This window comes from Pipistrellus kuhlii, unplaced genomic scaffold (assembly GCF_014108245.1).
Source record: "Pipistrellus kuhlii isolate mPipKuh1 unplaced genomic scaffold, mPipKuh1.p scaffold_m20_p_19, whole genome shotgun sequence".
NCBI classification, from domain to species: Eukaryota; Metazoa; Chordata; class Mammalia; order Chiroptera; family Vespertilionidae; genus Pipistrellus; species Pipistrellus kuhlii.
The window spans coordinates 5,770,262-5,787,851 of NW_023425504.1; the positions used below are offsets into that span (position 1 = coordinate 5,770,262).

The 17,590-nt window shown below is 38.9% G+C and overlaps 1 protein-coding gene and 1 pseudogene across 3 annotated transcripts in view; one reads left to right on the forward strand and one right to left on the reverse strand.

Annotated features, from left to right (window-relative positions):
• FGF13 (fibroblast growth factor 13) overlaps positions 1 to 17,590 on the forward strand; it is a 519,688-nt gene that overhangs the window by 113,207 nt on the left and 388,891 nt on the right. The window lies entirely within an intron of this gene.
• On the reverse strand, positions 1,376 to 2,918 carry LOC118722007 (annotated as a pseudogene).

The following is a 17,590-nucleotide window of genomic DNA, read 5'->3' on the forward strand; positions in this document are numbered from 1 at the left end:
TGTGTGTGTGTGTGTGTGTGTGATACTATGTTTCAGGCAGTGTTTTCAGCACTTTACATGTATTCTCTCAGTATGGGGTAGGTATGATTGCCCCAACTTCTAGATGTATAAACTGAGGCACAAAGGAATTAAATAACTTGCATAGATTGTAAGCATCTTCACCTACAAGTCACATTTTTACTTATGCCCACCACCATACTCCTAGAATAGTGTTTTTCCCAAATGCTCAATAAATGTTTACTGAATTAATTGAAAATAGATGTATGTCATTGGAAAGCATCTTTTCTTCATTGGGTTTTAGTGTTCTTCTTTGAGATGTGAAGGGCTTGAAGACCCTTATCTCAAAATTATTTTTAGTTTATATACCTGAAGGTTCCTTGGGTCGAGTTGCATGGCAGCCATAAGAATAATTACCATTATACTTCTCTGAGTGGCAGGCAGTATTAAAAGCACTTAATATGCATTATTTCCTTTGGGCCTCTCAACAGCCCCATGAGAAAGTTATGGTCTTTGTCCATTCCTATTTCACCACATGTGAGGAAATAGGTAGTCAGAAGGAAGTCATTGATCCATGGTCACACCACTAATAGGTGGCTGAGCTCAGATGCCAACTCATGTCTACCTGACTCCAAAGCCTACGCTCTTAATAACTGAGAAAGCCTTAGTTCTGTCAAAGAGAATGTCATCTAAGAAACAGTTTTGTCTTCTGTTCCTCCTTCTCATGTATTCTTTTTTTTTTCCCCAAATCCTCCTCATCCAAAAGAACATTAGCTTCCCTGGCCTATATCTTATGGCTTTTGCCCCTTTTCTTAGTATTGAAGTAAATAATATTTTTCTTGGTATGGAACACATGTGACATGTATTGACAGCTGATAAACTTTTTGTTGCTTGGATGGTTGTTAATAAACACTAATGACATGGTCCTATCTCCCTGAACAGGGACAAATACCATCGGAACCTGGTTTTGTTTGCTGTCAAGAGAATAAAAACTAGAGAACACCATATTAAACAATTTATTCTTTGCATTGATTACCTAACATCCTTTTTAAAAAAAATAAAACTCATTTATTTTGTAATAAAATATGTAAAAAACATTCTATAGCATTTAGGCTTAAAGATCCATGTTTATATGCATAGAATGAGATCTGAAAACACATACTAAAATATATTAATCATAGTTATATGTAGGTAGTACAGTTAGGACTTTTTAGATAATTCTATTTTCTTACATGTTTATTCTTATTTTTTTCCTATCATGAATTTGTATGACTTGTAAGAGCAGAACACCTTTGTGATCCTGTGAAGACCTTTGTGTTGGCAATGAGAGTTGTGTTGACTGAAGATATGTTCCCTGAGTTGCAACCATCTTTTTCTCTTAGAGGTGCTCTTCAGATACAGTGGTGGGTGCTTTGCTGATATTGCTTTCCTCCTCCTCCTCCTCCACCTCTTCCTTCTGGAGATTATTGTCATGAGTTTCCTTGTTTGCTTTCTGCCTTCTGAGATCTGTCTTGATGAATGCAGTAAGGGCTGCTCCAAGGGTGAGGAACACACACAGAAAGATGTTCCTGGGCATGGTTCCATAGTGTTTGATAATATGGCCCTGGGAGATGGTGAAGATGGTCCTGAATACCTGGGCAGATACATTGAGGAGGCCAGATGATATGCCTTCTGATTCTGGGTATGTTAGCTTCAGAGAAAACTCAAATCCCAGTTGGAAATAACTTTCACAAAGAAGCCCATTGTGTTAGCAGTTATGAACTTGTCCCATATTCAAGGTCATTGTGTACACCACCATGCCCAACAGAGTCATGATATGGACCACTAGGATTGTATCCTTATAGATTTTGGACATATCCAGCCAGATGCCTGAGATTACTTCCCCAAGCATTCCTGCAATGATGATGGTCAGGCCAATTCTTCCAGCATTTGATTCTTCTCCCGGGTAGTGCAAGATCACCATGCGATTCAGCAGTGTGGACAAGACAAAGAAAGCTCCAGCATCCAGACCATAGGTGATGACAAGCAACACAAAGTTGAGGTTTTGAAGAGCTGGACGATGGAACTTAAATATGAAACATCAGGGCATTCCAAAGCATAGTTCAGGAATTGGACCCTGCTGAGGGGATATTTAGGCTCCTCCTTGAATATGATTGATGACAAGGATGAAAAAAAAAAGAGTGGAAAATGCTCTTATTATGCTGATGTGATAGGCAAACTTGTCCTGGTCTTCAATATTGGGTACCCAAATGGGAGGTACCAAGAAACCAATTGTAATTCCAAACTGATTGCCCAAGAAAGCTATGTAGCAGGCCTTTGAAATCTCTTTGGCCCTGATCCAGATGAAAGAGATGCAGGATGAAGACCTGGGCCACAGAGCAGATTACCTGGCTCAGTTCAGTGACTGCGAAGAGATGTGGTTTCAGGCTGCCCAACTTCACCCACGCCCCCAAGCAGTTAAGAGTGGAGCTGAAGAGGGCAATGGTGTAAAGGCCAAATTTTTCCAGCACCCAGGCCACCAGCAGTAGTAGAAAGATGTAGGTTAGCATGTAGTACGTGGACAGCCAATAAATGGTAAAGGGACTGACCTGGTAAAAGTTCATGAAGACGTTACTGATGGAGCCATACTGGATCCACTGAAATACATTGCACACTGAGTAGCAACTAAACAATAGGACCACTGTCCAACTGTGCTTGCTTACCTTAATCATACTGAGGTCCTTAGGGCCTGAGCTAACGGAGTGGGCTAATCTACTTGAGTGGGCCAAACTGCCTGGTTGGGCCAAGGTATTAAGGTGAGCTGAACTTCTGGTGTACACAGAGAGGCTGAGATGGACAGGCATGCTGGGGTGTGCCTGGAGCTCATACTCCTGCTCAGAAGTGCCATTCTGCTCCTCCAGGTTGGGATCTTCATTCACCATGACCAAGGTCTCTCTTAGAGCCCTAGACTGGTGCTAAGGACTCTAGCAGTTTAAAGTGATAGTACCCTTGGCTGGTCCCATAAAGGTGACAGGGCACTTGTCCTAATCTGTCTCAGAAGAAAAGGAGACAAACTTGCATAAAAGCCACAAGTTGGTCTCCGAATGCTCACCTCCAAACTTTGGCCCCAACTTTTCTGTAGGGACTGCTGTCCCTAACCACTGACCCTCAGGAAAGCTGCAGACCCTTCAGCTGGGTCCTGGCCCTGCAGATGCCTTCATTAATTCTAAACGTTCTGGCTAGGTACAGCCTCTGGTCCAGAAAAGAGTTCTCTCCTTGCTTAGATACTTCAAATGACAATTGGTTCCCAGGAGGCTTGGACCTCATTTCCTTGGCCCATGGGATCACCCCACCCCAATCCCACCAGGCATTCAGGGTCCTCCTCCCCTTCTGTCCTCCTACCTAGTTCCCCTTCACCCTCCTTCTCTAGCCCTCCCAATAATCTTGGTCCCAGAAGCCCCTTAAATTGGGCCCAATTAGGGGCTACTGTCCCTCAAATTCATTTGTTCCCTCCCAGAGGGTACATGAGATAATACCATCAGCCCTTCTGAGATAACTCTCCAAATAAAGTTTACTCTACTCAGTCTACATCTACTATGGTATAAATTTTTATTTAAACTCTCCTGAAAATTCGCTGGAGATTCAGACTTAGCCCTGGCAGATGGCCTGAAAGGCCAGCTTTCATAACTGGATTCTTTTCTCGGGAGTGAAAGATAAATATTTTATGATTATCATATTTTATCGATGATCTAAGCCTTTTTGATTAGTTTCCATCTGCAGGGAATAGTTTATTTTGTTGACTTGGCTTTTTGAGACCTTTTTGTATTTGATGTATTCATGACAACCAGTTGCTTTTGTTCGAAAGAAACCCACCTTTGAGGGACAAATGAAAATATGCTTTTCCAAAAAAAAAAAAAAAAAAAAAAACCACACAAAAAAACAAAAAAACAAAAAACAAACAAACCCAAAACATAATTTTAGATAATATAGCATCTACAAGCATTACTACGGGGCCAGGTGCCAAATATAATAGTATTAGCATATGCATCTGTTTATCATAGATACTTTGTTGTATTTGCCAGTTTAATTGTCCACGCAACCCTCCTCCTCACTCTACTGTGTACTCCTTAAGGACAGGTCTGTGTTTAAATCACTTTTATACCTCCAGGTTCTAATACATATTAAAAGTATAATAACAATGAAAAATAACATGGTCTCTGCACAAAGGATCATTTACAAGCTTCTGAAGTTTTTGGAGATATCTTGAGGATTGAGTTCCTTATCTGTTCAGTAGGTACAGTAGTGATTTCAGAGTAGTTGCTTGGAGAGTCTTGCTTTTCTCCCCCAGCTTCTTCTTAGTCTTCTTGGTCTCCTTGTTCTTCAGGGTCATGTTTGCATCATCAAATCCTGACTCTTTCACACTTGGCAATGAAGAGTTTAAAATCTGTTTATAAAGAATGTCAAAACCCCATTTTAACTCTATGTAGAAGCTTTCACATGTTATCATTTTATTTGGAGTCCTATTTAGGTCTTAGGGGTTGCCATCTCTGCTCACATATTCTCTGAGTCTGAACCCAGTGAAATAAATCATTAAAATATTTAATTCATCTACCATAAATAATAATGAGGATAAATGTCTTAGAGGCCCAAATCAATTATCCATTCTATCTGTTACAGCTGGTTCTCCACTTGGCCTTAAATGTTTGTAAGTGCAAGGGCCATAAGACCATAGTAAACAGAATTACAAAACGATGGCTTCTAAGAGTGACACCTGACCTTTCCTTTAGAAATTTATGGCATCGGAATTGAACAAATTCATGTTGAAAATATAGAGATAAATAGCACTGGACCTCTGTGGTTCTAATACATATTAAAAGTAGAATAACAATGAAAAATAACATGGTCTCTGCACAAAGGATTATTTTGTGCAGAGACCATGGATGGCCTGGGTAATTCTCCAAACTGCTCTGTGATTCTGTAGAGTCATCTAACAAGTTAGGGTAGTCAGTTTTGAGTGCCTATGCTGAATTACCAGGCAGCTTAAGGACACCTCTGTATATGGAATGTGCTCCATAAGTTGAATGCAGGAGGAGTTCCTCTTAGGATGGCTACTGGGTCATATATCTACCGTGTTTCCCCGAAAATAAGACATCCTCCAAAAATAAGACCTAGTGCAACTTTGGGAGAAAAAATTAATATAAGACACTATCTTATTTTTGGGGAAACAGGGTAGCATTAGAAGTCCAAGTTTGCTTCAGCTCCAGTTTACAGACATACAGGACTAGCATTACCATAGTTTGCTGACTCTGACTTACACAATCCTGGTCACTCACATTACTTCTGGAGTCCTGCTAGTATCCAGATAAATCAACAGTGCTTCCCCTCAATGTATACCAAGTATGCCGTGGTTTTTTACACAATAGAGATGATCTTGAAGAATTGAATGAAAACCACATATTCATACAACAAATCATATTTACTTGAGGGAAGTTAACTTATGCAAGAGCCTGTGATTAAAAAGAAAAACCCCTTTTGTAATGGAAATAATCATATTATATATTTTACGTTTAGATACTTAGGTCATTTTTTTTTCTTAGTCACGCTAGACTGCAATGTATTCTAAAGTATTGTAATGTAAAATAATGTTATACCATATTCTAAAAAGATGATGATGTAATTTAAGTGTTTAATAAATTAAAAGTTAATACTTATTAATTGTGATAGTAACTGCGCCTGTTTATTGAGGGCTTGTTATATGCCCCACACTGTACTAACTACTTTATATGCTCTACTTTATTGGACCATCACTATTTGATACATATAATGAGGTAGGTTATAGTAGTTTATATTGTATAAATTTTGGAGCCTGGGTCATGGGGCTGGGAGAGAACATAGAGGATCTCAGGTTCAGAGGAGGATTCTGTGTCCCAGAAATGGAAAGAAATTCCTCTTGAGTCACTCAGCAAGTTATTGGAAAGGTTGGGATTAGAAAAGATGCTTTCCAGTTCCCAGCCCCGTGCATATTTTCACCTTTACCCTATCTCTACTGTACACAGCACCTCATGATATATGGATGCTATATCAATGCAGTTGCAGGTTAAGGAATAAATGAATCACCAATAGGTTTTATATATTTTTATTAATTTCTTTATTGATTAAGGTATCACATATTTGTCCTCAACCCCCCATTCCAATCCCCCACCCCCCTCATGTTCTCACCCCCCTATTGTCCTTGAGCATTGGTTAGGCTCATATGTGTGTACATAAGTCCTTTGGTTGATCTCTCCCTTTTATCCCCACCCTCCCTTTGAGGTCCAACAGTCTGACCCATGGTTCCTTATATCTGTGTCTGTTCTTGTTCATCAGTCTATGTTGTTCACCATTTCCCCTAGATGAGTGAGATCATCTCCTACTGTAGATAGTATATATTTTAAAGTGCCCAGCAGCCCTGAGTCCAGCACCTTTTGTACATGAGCCTTGTTTAAGTCTGGTGAGAGTTGATCGGATAAAGAATCCTACTGAAAAACAATGTTAATATTAATAATGGCCTTGGTAAAATATAGTAAAGAAGAATAGAATTTAATATGGAAAATGTTGAAGGAAATAGAAAATCATACCGGACACAATAGTGGGCCAAATATAATTTAAAGAAGGTTTGGGCAAACTTTATCTGTAAAGGGGCAGATAGTGAATATTTGAGGCTATGCAATTTATATTGTTACAATTACTGACTGAACTTTGCCATTGTAATATGAAAGAAGATATGGACTGTACAGAGACACATCATCATGTCTTTATTTCAATAAAACTTCATTTATAAAACAGGTGGCGGCCTGGAATTGGTTTATGAGCCACAGTTTGCTGACTTCTGACTTTCACAATCCTGGTTCTATATCAAGGAGTGTGAGTTGGTGTGCTCATGACTGCTTTAGGGTGTGTATTTTCCTTTTGTCGGGCAGGCAGGAAATGGCTAAGCCTAAGTTAGGGTAGAGCAGTCCAATGTTGCCCAATGTCCCTGGTTACCTGTGAGTGTGCCAAAGTCCCCATTTCTTGGAGGATATTCCTTACTGATAGACTGGCTATTAAGTTACACTGTTCTTTTTGGAAACACAGCTTATGAGGTATTTTGAGCAGTGAAGTCATATCAGCTAATATGTCTCTTAGTGGTAATGAGAAGAAACTTGGACTCCCTAAATACCAGCCCTCCAAACTGCTCCTCTGAACTTAATGTCCCCATTGTTCTCCCTATTCAGTCAAAAGTATTTATGAATAATGATAATGATGGTCATGGTGGTTAATATTTATTGAGGTCCTTCTATGTACCTGGCAATTTGCTTAACATTAATACATTTTCATCATTGATCTCTACCAACAACTTTATAAGACAGATACTATCATTTCCTGCATTTTGCAAAATTTTGACAATTGAGGCTCAAAGAGGTTTATGACTTCATCGGGGTCAAAGAGCAATTAAGTTGATGCAACAGATCCATAGCCCAGGCTGGTCTTTACCACTCTACCACACTTCCATCTCTGCTCCAGGTTTTTGAGGACACAGTGAGTCATCTTCCTCTGAATCTGGGTCGGAGAATACTTTCTCACTTCTTCTTCTCCCACATTACTCCGGTCTGCCCTTGGTTCCCAGTCTCAGGACTGTAGCACTTTACACCCAGACTGCTGTAGTGGCTCCTGACTGGCCTCTATTTAAAACAGCTCTATTGAGCACCTTGTTACTTAAGAACATTTTGTCACTTCACAAACAAGCCCTAAACTCTTTTCATATAAATGGAAAGGCAGAATACCTAAACATGTTTTCAAGGTTCATTATGCTTTCAAAATTTGTTCATGTGGTAGCTTGTGCCAGTACTTCATTTGTTTATGGCCCAATAATATTCCATTGTATGGTAGACCATAGTTTTTTATTTTTTCATCTATTGATAGACATTTGGGTTTTCATCTTTTGTATACTCTGAAGTAATTGGCCTCTTAAATGTATTCTGCACAGCACTTTCAGATCAATTTTCCTAAAGTGCAGCTCTTACCATGTCACTCCTCTGATTGAAAAGTAATCTTTATCACATGATTTCATTCATATGTCAAGTCTAATGAACAAAATAAACTGTTGAACAAAATAAATCCAGAGACATGGAATGGTAGAACAGAATTTTGAATCTCAGAGGGAAGATGGGAGTGGTGGATAGGAAGATATCAACCAAAGAACTTATATACATCTATGCATAACCCATGGACACAGACAATAGGGTGGTAGAGGCCTGGGGTGAGAGAGGGCTATAAGGGGTCAATGGGAGAAGAAAAGAGGACATATGTAATACTTTCAACAATAAATATTAAAAAAAAAAGAAAAAAAAGAATGTCATCTCTGATTTTCCATCACCTCTAGGACATTGTTTGGATGTTATTGTGGGAAAGTACCTGACAAGGAGTGAACACTTAATGCTGGGATAAGAATTTTGAGGGAATTGTTCCTTACTCAGCATGGAGTCTTCTCACATCCATAAACTCTTTCTCACAATGATGGGCCCTTCCCACATTACTACAGGTTCCTGTGAACTCCCCTTCCTTTCCATTATCCAGGTTTCTCCCATCTGTATTACTTATGTGGCACTCAGCATGTGCTGCTGCACATTGGGAAAAAGATACATCTCTAAGTGTCTCATTTCCTTTGCTGATCTTGGAACCCCTTGAGGTCAGGGATCAGGTATGACTCATAATGATGTCACAAGTGTAATAATAATACCTATCATTTGTTGGAGGCATTGTTATGTGCCAGGCCTTCTGTTAGGTCCTTTCAGTCCTTAACTCACAAACTAAGCCATCAAGGTAAGTGCTTTTATTTCAATTTCACAGATGAGGAAATAGGTTCTGAGTGTCTAAATAACTTGTATTTGGTGACTCAGAAGGTAAACCGTAGAGCTCAGGTCCATCTGACTCCAAATTCATGCCTCCACAATGCTGTGGTGACAAGGACTTATTTTTCTCTTCCTGTCTCTCCTCTTCTTCCTCCTCCTCCTTCGTCATTAGATATCATCAATCCCACTTGGCAGATGAGGAAATTAAGGTGTAGACAAGTTAGATGTCTCCTCCAAGGTCACATTTTTAGTGTATGATGACTCAGGGACTTTAAAATTAGAACTTCTATCTGTAAGCATATTTTTATTTTCCCTGACTGTATTATGGCATTAGTATGTGTTGTGGCCTCAGTGAGCTCTTTGATATTTGATAATTGTTGTGTTATTAAACAGTAGGGAGGAGAAGATGCACATATATAAACAACCAACAATAGGAACTATAAGATGCTCTATTGTGACAAGGATTATAAATGCTATGCAAATTTGAGAAAAGTTATACGAGCTTCATTGATGAGGGAATCCTGACGCTAGACTTTGAAGGAGGGATAAGCTTAGTGGGGCAGAGAGGAAAAAGTGAAAGAGACAAAAAGAGGGAGATAGTGGAAGAGATGAAAACTCTCCCATTGGGCCATTCTCTCTGTCCAGTTTTCCACACTGACCCAAATTCTCTAACAGTCTTGACCTGTTCTAATTACCATTGGGACAGCTGTTAAGAAACAAATAGTTGCATAATATGGACATGAGCATGTGGTTTTGGATTAAACTTATATATCTCAAAGGGACAGTCAAGGACATTATACATTTGGATGATGTCTATCAGAACTGTTTTAAGTTCTATTTTAAATAAAATTGTTTTGGTGAATATATCAACACCATTCTAATGACTTTAATTTGTAGGAGAGTTCACAAAAGCAGCCACCTATGCATTAAAGTGTGCATCTTGTACAGATATAGTTACAGCATCCTGTGGCTGCAAGTCAGCATTCTCATAAGGCATCAGCCCTAAGCAAAGGCCATAGCCTACGTAGGTTCTCCTCTTTACTTGTTTGGTTCAGTGTTGTGAAATATGGAAGCAAACAGCACAAGCCTAAACTCTTTATTGTTGACAGTATTATAGATCTCTCCTGTTACTCCTTTCCTGCCTTTCCCCTCTCCACCCAGCCCCCACCCTAAACCACATTATTGTCTGTGTCTATGGGCTAATGCATATATATTCTTTGGTTAATCTCTTCCAGTCCCCCACCCTCACCTTTCAACCTCTCTCCTCAGAGATCTGTGAGTCTCTTCCAAGTCTAAACTCCTGAATGAATCCAAGTTCATGATAGCCCAATTTCTTAAGAAATCACAGTCCTATAGAATGCCTTGGCTGCATTTTCCCAGGAAGTTCCACAAGAGACTACAAGGACTGAAGATAGCACAGCCCATGTTAGATGCCTGGGTCTCTACTGAGGGATCCTGGGGTGGGTTGGAAGCCTACCATTGCTTTAGGCTCTGCTTTACATTTCTCTCAAAAGCCTTTTTTTTTCCTTCAGAATAATCCAGTTGTAAATGCTACTTGAAATTCTAATGATTTATAATTGTCTATACAATTAACTTGTATTTCCAGAGTACTGTTTTCTTCTCATCTTCTGAAATTGTTCTGTAGTAGTGTCCCAGAGTTGTTTTAGGAGGTGCATCTGGTGGTATACTGAGATATTAAATAGATTTTTAAATCTGCATTTATTTTCATTTACTACAGTTTTAAAGTGAGTATATTGGAGCCTGAATGTATTTCTTTCTTATTGCAAAATCATTATATATTTATTCTGAAGATCTTATATTTCCTCAAATTGTATTTACTTCTCTTGAAAGGCAAAGTAACACCCAATTTCCACTGAATATTTGTTCAAAAATTTTAAACTTGTTTCTCACTTAAAAATATGATATTGTATTGTGTTTAGATTAAAAACAATAAATAATAGAATGATTTCAAAACAAATGCTTCAGTTGGAATATCAGTAAAATAAATTGCACCTGTTGTTAGATATTTATAGCAGACTATTCAATAGCTTTTGGCTTAAAGGTTGATTACAAAGTACATTTATTGATTTCTAAGTAAACCACTCATCTCTGGAGGCATAGGGGACTATTGGCTTCATGTCAGAATAGATTTGAGAAAAATATGTCCTTTGGTTCTAATGCCAGCTTCTCAGTAGAGGTGGGAGTTGATTCTCCGAGACCAGTGCATTTATAGTTTAGCAGCAAAGTTTTCCCAGCGTTGATAAGTTGTTCAATTTGAAGGTGCATGAGTCATGTTTGAGGATTGATCAAACTCAGAGCATGTTGGCCTTAGAAAAGATGGTTCCTTTACCAAAACTGGCACCAAGTTACTTGAAAGCTACATGAAAGCTGGTATAACATTAGCATGAACAGAGCTTAGGAGTATATCTACAAGAAAGTTTAAGAGGGAAATTAAATATTGATTGTACAAAATAATCTCAGTCTCAAAAATCCAAATTATTTAGTCATCTGTTACCATGGCAGGACTAAAGGAGATGGATGTCACTCACTTCTTGTTATGAAAGAAAAAAGGCATGGAGTCTGAAAGAGAAGAACAGACTTGGAAGAAACCTCTTAGCTTCTTAAGAATAGTACTGTAATCCTAAAACAGTCCTCTTAAGTAAGAATGATAAATGTAAGTTAATGGTTTAGACACCACTGATACTAATATAATATACATTAAATATAATTGATTATGGCATTTGATATAATTACATGTCATATAAAAATAGATTGCTCATCTTGCTTGATTTTTTCAATGTGTCTTATAAAGATGCTAGCTAAGCCACAGCAACTACTTTTCTTGGCTTGTGGTATTGTTGAAAAAGACCAGAGGATGGATGGCAGTATATCCATTTCTTCCACTTGGACCAAGGAATGTGGATCATGTATACAGTTAGTAATGCCCATTTTCCTTTTGTCATAGGAGTGACCACATCCCTACATTGAGCATTGGTGTCTGAGCTTTTTCTTTTCAAGAAAGTGGGGATTATCATGAAGTTTTTCACCTTTATTGGCTAGTGGATGAGTCCTATTGTTTGTAGGTACTCATGCCTTTCAAAAGGAAAACAAAACAAAACAAAACAAAACAAAACACTCTTCCTCTTCCTTGTATCACAGCTCTCCCAAAAGGCACCTTGTTGTGGGGTTGAACCCTGGGTTCAAAATAAGACCACGGGAGGCTGATTAATTAATTTAAAAAAAAGCAGGCAAGGATTTATTGAACTGGCCAGGACAGCCACAAGAGCACCACACGCAGGTGGATTCCAAATGACAGCACCATTTCAGGGGTAGGCAATTCCTTTTAAAGGTTTAAACCGCAAGAATTTTCCTTTTGTTCCTAAATCCTAAAGACTAAATTCTAAAGACTGGGGACAGCCCTCAGGGTTCCCAGTCACATCCTGCTGGACATTGGAATGTGGCCCTATCTTGTGATAGCGATAACACAGAAGCAGAGCTCAGTGGTTAGTCTCTAAAGGTTATCTACAGTTTCTACCCCTGAAGCTACTGAGTCAGTGGGAATCAATCTCCTGTGGTCCTGGTCCCAGGCAAGGGAAAATTGCCTTAGCCTCCAGGTCTTCACCTGGAAGCTGAGGTAAGTACCCAGTGTTTTAATCAGATGCAAGAGCCAGACTTAGCAGGGTTAAAATTCAAACAGCAGTTTTTACCAAAGTATGGTTGCCACTGTATTTCACACCTTACCTGGGCCCTTGAAGTGCCAAGTTTCTACATGTTAGTCTGTCTTCCCTGAGTTGGCTATCTTTTGGGATTTGGTCTTTTGATAAAATTTCTAGTGTTTATTGTCAGTGCTGTTCAGACTTTTCCACTCTCATTCTTATCTGTCTGTTATCATCCCTCCTCCCGGTCTCTTCTTTTCTTTTGTTGCTTCCTCTCTCTTCTTTCATTTCTCCATTTATCTCACTTGTAGGTGCTGCTAGCATATCACGACTGAGGTAGTTGTTTGGTAGTTTTTACCCAATTCCATAATCTCCTGCATGTGTGTCCTTAGTACATGGTCTATTGATCATAGTAAAGCTGTGTTTCATGCTGAGGCCATCTGCTCTGCAAACCCTGCTCATACCCTGCCCAATGTTGTTTTGCCTCCCTGGTGGTTATTGAGTCTGTGTGTGTGTGTGTGTGTGTGTGTGTGTGTGTGTGTGCCCTCCTTACACTCAAGTCTGCATCTCAGTTGCTGCCAGTAACTTCAAGTTATTGTTCCAGGCTTTTTGGACTTAATTAATACAGGAGTAAGTTGTCATTTTTTATGACAAGAATTGCCTTCTAACATAGCAGTTTTCACATATTTTTGGTTTATTTGTTTTTCTTTGCATTCATCTAACAGTAATTCTTATACTCTCTGAAATCTTATGCCAAATCCAATATTTCTAACAGGTCAAATTAGAGCTACTTTTCTTGAACTTTTGGTAGGGAGTCCAGTGCTTGCTTTCTTCTGCTCCCACCTTAAGGGCCTAATGAGGGATTCGTGAAGAGTACTGTGGTTCTTCATAGCAGGGTTTGATATACTCCTGGCCTTGTCCCCTCTTTTAATACATAAGTGGGGGCAGGGGAGAGGACATGGTACAGAAAAGCTCAAGGATAGAAGTTGAAGCATTGTGTGACTAGGAGCCTAGTCATTGGTCCTGAATTAACCAAAAGCAAAAACCTCAAGTCTACATTCGTATCAGTATTCTGACAGCTTTCAGCCCTTCTTGGGGCTTAGGTGTAGTAGAACAATTGTTCTACTACAAAAAGAAAGGAACATTTCTTTTTTTGTTTATTACTATTTCCTTCATCAAAAACCCCAGACAGAATCAGCCATACACAGCAGTTTGACAGGTTATTATGCCTTTGATGAAGATTAGTTAAGTGAGTAAGAGTTGTTCTTATCTTATAATGAGGTGGTTGTTTTCAACTGTTATTCCAAGAAGAGAGGTTGGATCAGTCAGACCCAGCAAACATATACCAACTTGATTCATCTGGCTATGTCATTTGAAGGCCAGAGCTAAGATGGGTGTGCTTATAGGCATTGGATTGCCAGAGGAAGCAAGGCAGGGAGCTAAGAGACCACCATGGTGAGGGAGAGAATAAAGAGAGCAGCTCTACTCTCTACTGTTAGGGGATACAGAGTCAAGCTGCTTGGAAAGGGGCTCTGGGCCAAAGGTTGCTCATATTGGGGAGGCCTTATTGACAGAGTGGTAAGGGGTAGTTCTATCCTCTTTTTAGACTCCTTTTAGTTCTGGAGTTGTGTAGTGGGCTCCCTCTAACAACTCTCAGCTGGTCATCTTCACCATTATTTCCCTGTTTGAAGCCCTCCTCTTTCCAACCTAGACTATCAGGAAAGCAAAGCAGTGATCTACATTCGTGTCAGTATTCCGACAACTGTCAGCCCTTCTTGGGGCTTAGGTGTAGTAGAATCATTGTTCTATAGAGACAGAAAAAATCCATACACTATTCCCTTCATCAGAAACCCCAGATAGAATCAGCCATACACAGCAGTATGGCCTGGAGCCCCTTTCCTGACATCCTGACTCTGTATCTCCTAACAGTAAAGAGTGGAGCTGCTCTCTTTATTCTCCCCAATGCTTTCTGCCTCCGTACTTTCTGGTTGTTTAGTTTTTATTTTATTTTTTATATTATTTATTTTATTTTTATTGAATTTATTGACATAACAGGGACAAACAGTATGGTCATAGCCAGGGGGAAAGGAGGTGGGGGGAAATGATTGTTTTTTCATGTTTATGGTGAGGTGTATACAGAAGAGTACATATAAGATATTTATGAAGATTAAAATTAATTAGAATAAAAAATGAACCCCTATGGGTCTACCATGTAGCCTGGGAAATAGAATAATGCTACCTGTACTTTAGAAGCCTGAATTAGACAACCTTGCTAAATTATCTTAATAGAATTATAATAATTTATAAGATTTTTTTTAACTCTATGTAGTCAATCATATCATCTGCAAATAATGACAGTCTTATATCTTTCTTTCTGGTCCTTATGCTGACGTTTCCATTGCTTGACCTAACTGCACTGGTTAAGACCTGTTAGTGCAATGTTGAATCAAAGTGGACATTCTCTTTTGTTCCTGATTTTAAATGGAATACTTACAATATTTCACTGCTGAATTACGATGCTTTCAGATTATTTTGTAATGCATAGGTTTTATTAGGTTGGAAAAATAATCACCTATATTAGCTAATAAATTTTATTGTAAATGAATATACTTTTTATTAAATATATTTTCTGTATATTTTAAGATGATAACATAGCATACTTTTATTTCTTTTGTTCTCCTTTAGTCCTCCAAAGTATTAGCATACTCACATAATTTTAAATGTTAAAATAAACTTAAGTTCCCAAGAGCTGCCTGAGAAATGGTGTGCTCTGGAGGTCTGCCATTGGGGAGGAACAAGTCGCACTTACTGCTGTGGGAGCATTACACCTTTGGAGGTGGAGTTCCCAGGCCCACAGGTCTGCGGGTGGGGCAGCAGGATTTTGGCTGGAGTGGTTGCCAGGTCGAGGGCAGTGTCCAAGGCCTATCTGGCTGGTGGTGATGATGGGTTCCTAGAAGAGGCCACTTTCCCCTTCAAGATGGTGTGGGCTTCATGCCCATGTCCTGTAGTCCGGGGAGTGCCCACAGCAGTGGTAGTCTCTCCCTGTCCAAGAGAGCCTGGTCTGCCAGCCCCTGCTGCTCCTGCTGGATTTAACTGTCCCTCACTGACACACACACACACACACACACACACACACACACACCCCACATCCACACACCTCCTTTCATCCCTTCACTCACTCACATCTTTTCCCTCACCTCAGTCCTGCCAGCTGCCATTTTCAGAACTGCCCTGTTTAATTCTTAATAGCATTTATTTGTGCATCTGCTTCTGGTAATACTCCCTTTTATTTCAAAGTTCACATAATTATCAAAATGGTGTTATTAAAGCATGGTACTAGTCATATAGTTACCTTTTACACTTAGAAATCATAAGAGGCATTTCCTTCTTTTTTTAATTTTTATGGTTTATGTATATAAATTCATCAATTAATCTCTTTCCTGTCTTCCCTCCACCCTTCCCTCTAAGATTCATGAGACTATCCCATGACTCTATGTCTCTGGATCTATTTTGTTGACCAGTTTATTTTGTTCCATTAAATTTCACATATGAGTGAGATCATGTTATACTTGTCTTTCTCTGACTGGCTGATTTTGCTTAGCATAAGACCCTCATTTCCCTCCATTAAAAAAATAAGTTTTTGTTTTTTTTTTACTCATAACTTTGATTTTCAGCCACATTAGGTTTTTCTTGATCTATCCTTGACTTCCCTTAGACAGTACCTTCATTTATACCCTTCCTAACATTTTGACCATCTTTTCATAGATATTCATCATTTGAAATACTTGTTTCTCAAGCTCATCTCAAATTCTATTTGTTTCATGAAAGTTCATCTATTTTATTCAAAACCAATAGATATCTTGTTTTCCTGTGTTTCCATAACATAGTCCCCCAAACTTCTCCTTAGCAAATATGATCTTCTGTTTTGTATTTAATGACTTGGTTACATGTCTGCAAAGTCTTATAGGTTGTGACTCTTTTGAAGGCAAGACACTGTCTTATTATTTCCTGCATTCTAAGCACTTGGCAGGGGACAACTCAAAATATGTGAAATTTAATTGAACTGAATTAAACTGAGTGGAACTGCACAGGAATTAATCTCTTGGCAAAGTGTAAAATTGAAAAAGTGAATTGTAGGTCACATGTGCAATCTAGGGTAATGTGAAGATGTCTTTACCTCTAAAATTACTTTTTCGTCAACTGGTTGAAGCCTTAAAGTCTACCACTTAAGTTTAATTCATTTTTATTAAAGCATTTTCTCCCTGTTAAAAATGCTATCTAGTCTGGGAAAGCATAGGAGACCTCATCAATCATTGACATCCCACATACCATAATTTTTCATGCTCCTTAACAAATGAGGGATTTTGCTAGATTCTTTCCTGAGAGCAGATGCATTTGTGGGCATGGACAAGGAATATCTCAGTGAGAACAAGGATACAGAAAGGGATAGCTAGATATATTCCCATTTTCTCTCTTTATTTAGCTTCTATTATATTGCAAGCATTGTGTTAAGTCATATATAATCTTCATACCAACTCAAAGAGGTAGGTAGTGTTATTGTCTCCAGTTTCACAGATAAAAGAACCTGAGATTCAGAGAGGTTAAGCAACTTAGTCAAGGCTACTCACCTAATAGATGGCAAAGCTTAGATTCAAAGTGAAGTCTGGTGGACTATATTCTTCTACAATTCAACTTATCGCTTCTTTATGACTCATCTCAAAACCTCTGCTATTTATTGAGTCACTGTTAAGTGTGTATCTCTGCCTGGCTCCTATCTCACGGTCAGATTTTAGGTATTTCAGTGGTCAAAAGTGATCTCTTGTTTGCTGATTGAGCTTAGAAACTGCTGAAATGAGGAAGAATATGTACAACTGCTTTGGCTGCTTCCTGTCTTTATAAGATCTCTCTTTACTCCCTGAGTGGGAGTTTCTGGGTTTCAGAAGGATCTGCTTTGTCATGTCATACCTTATCTACAGGCTGTTCCTGAAATCTTAACACATAGCATATGGCTTTTGGAGACAAAAGCTTCTTGATTAAAGGGGAAGGAGATAGCTGTTTCCAAGAAAGCTGGGAAAGAGCCCAGAGGGC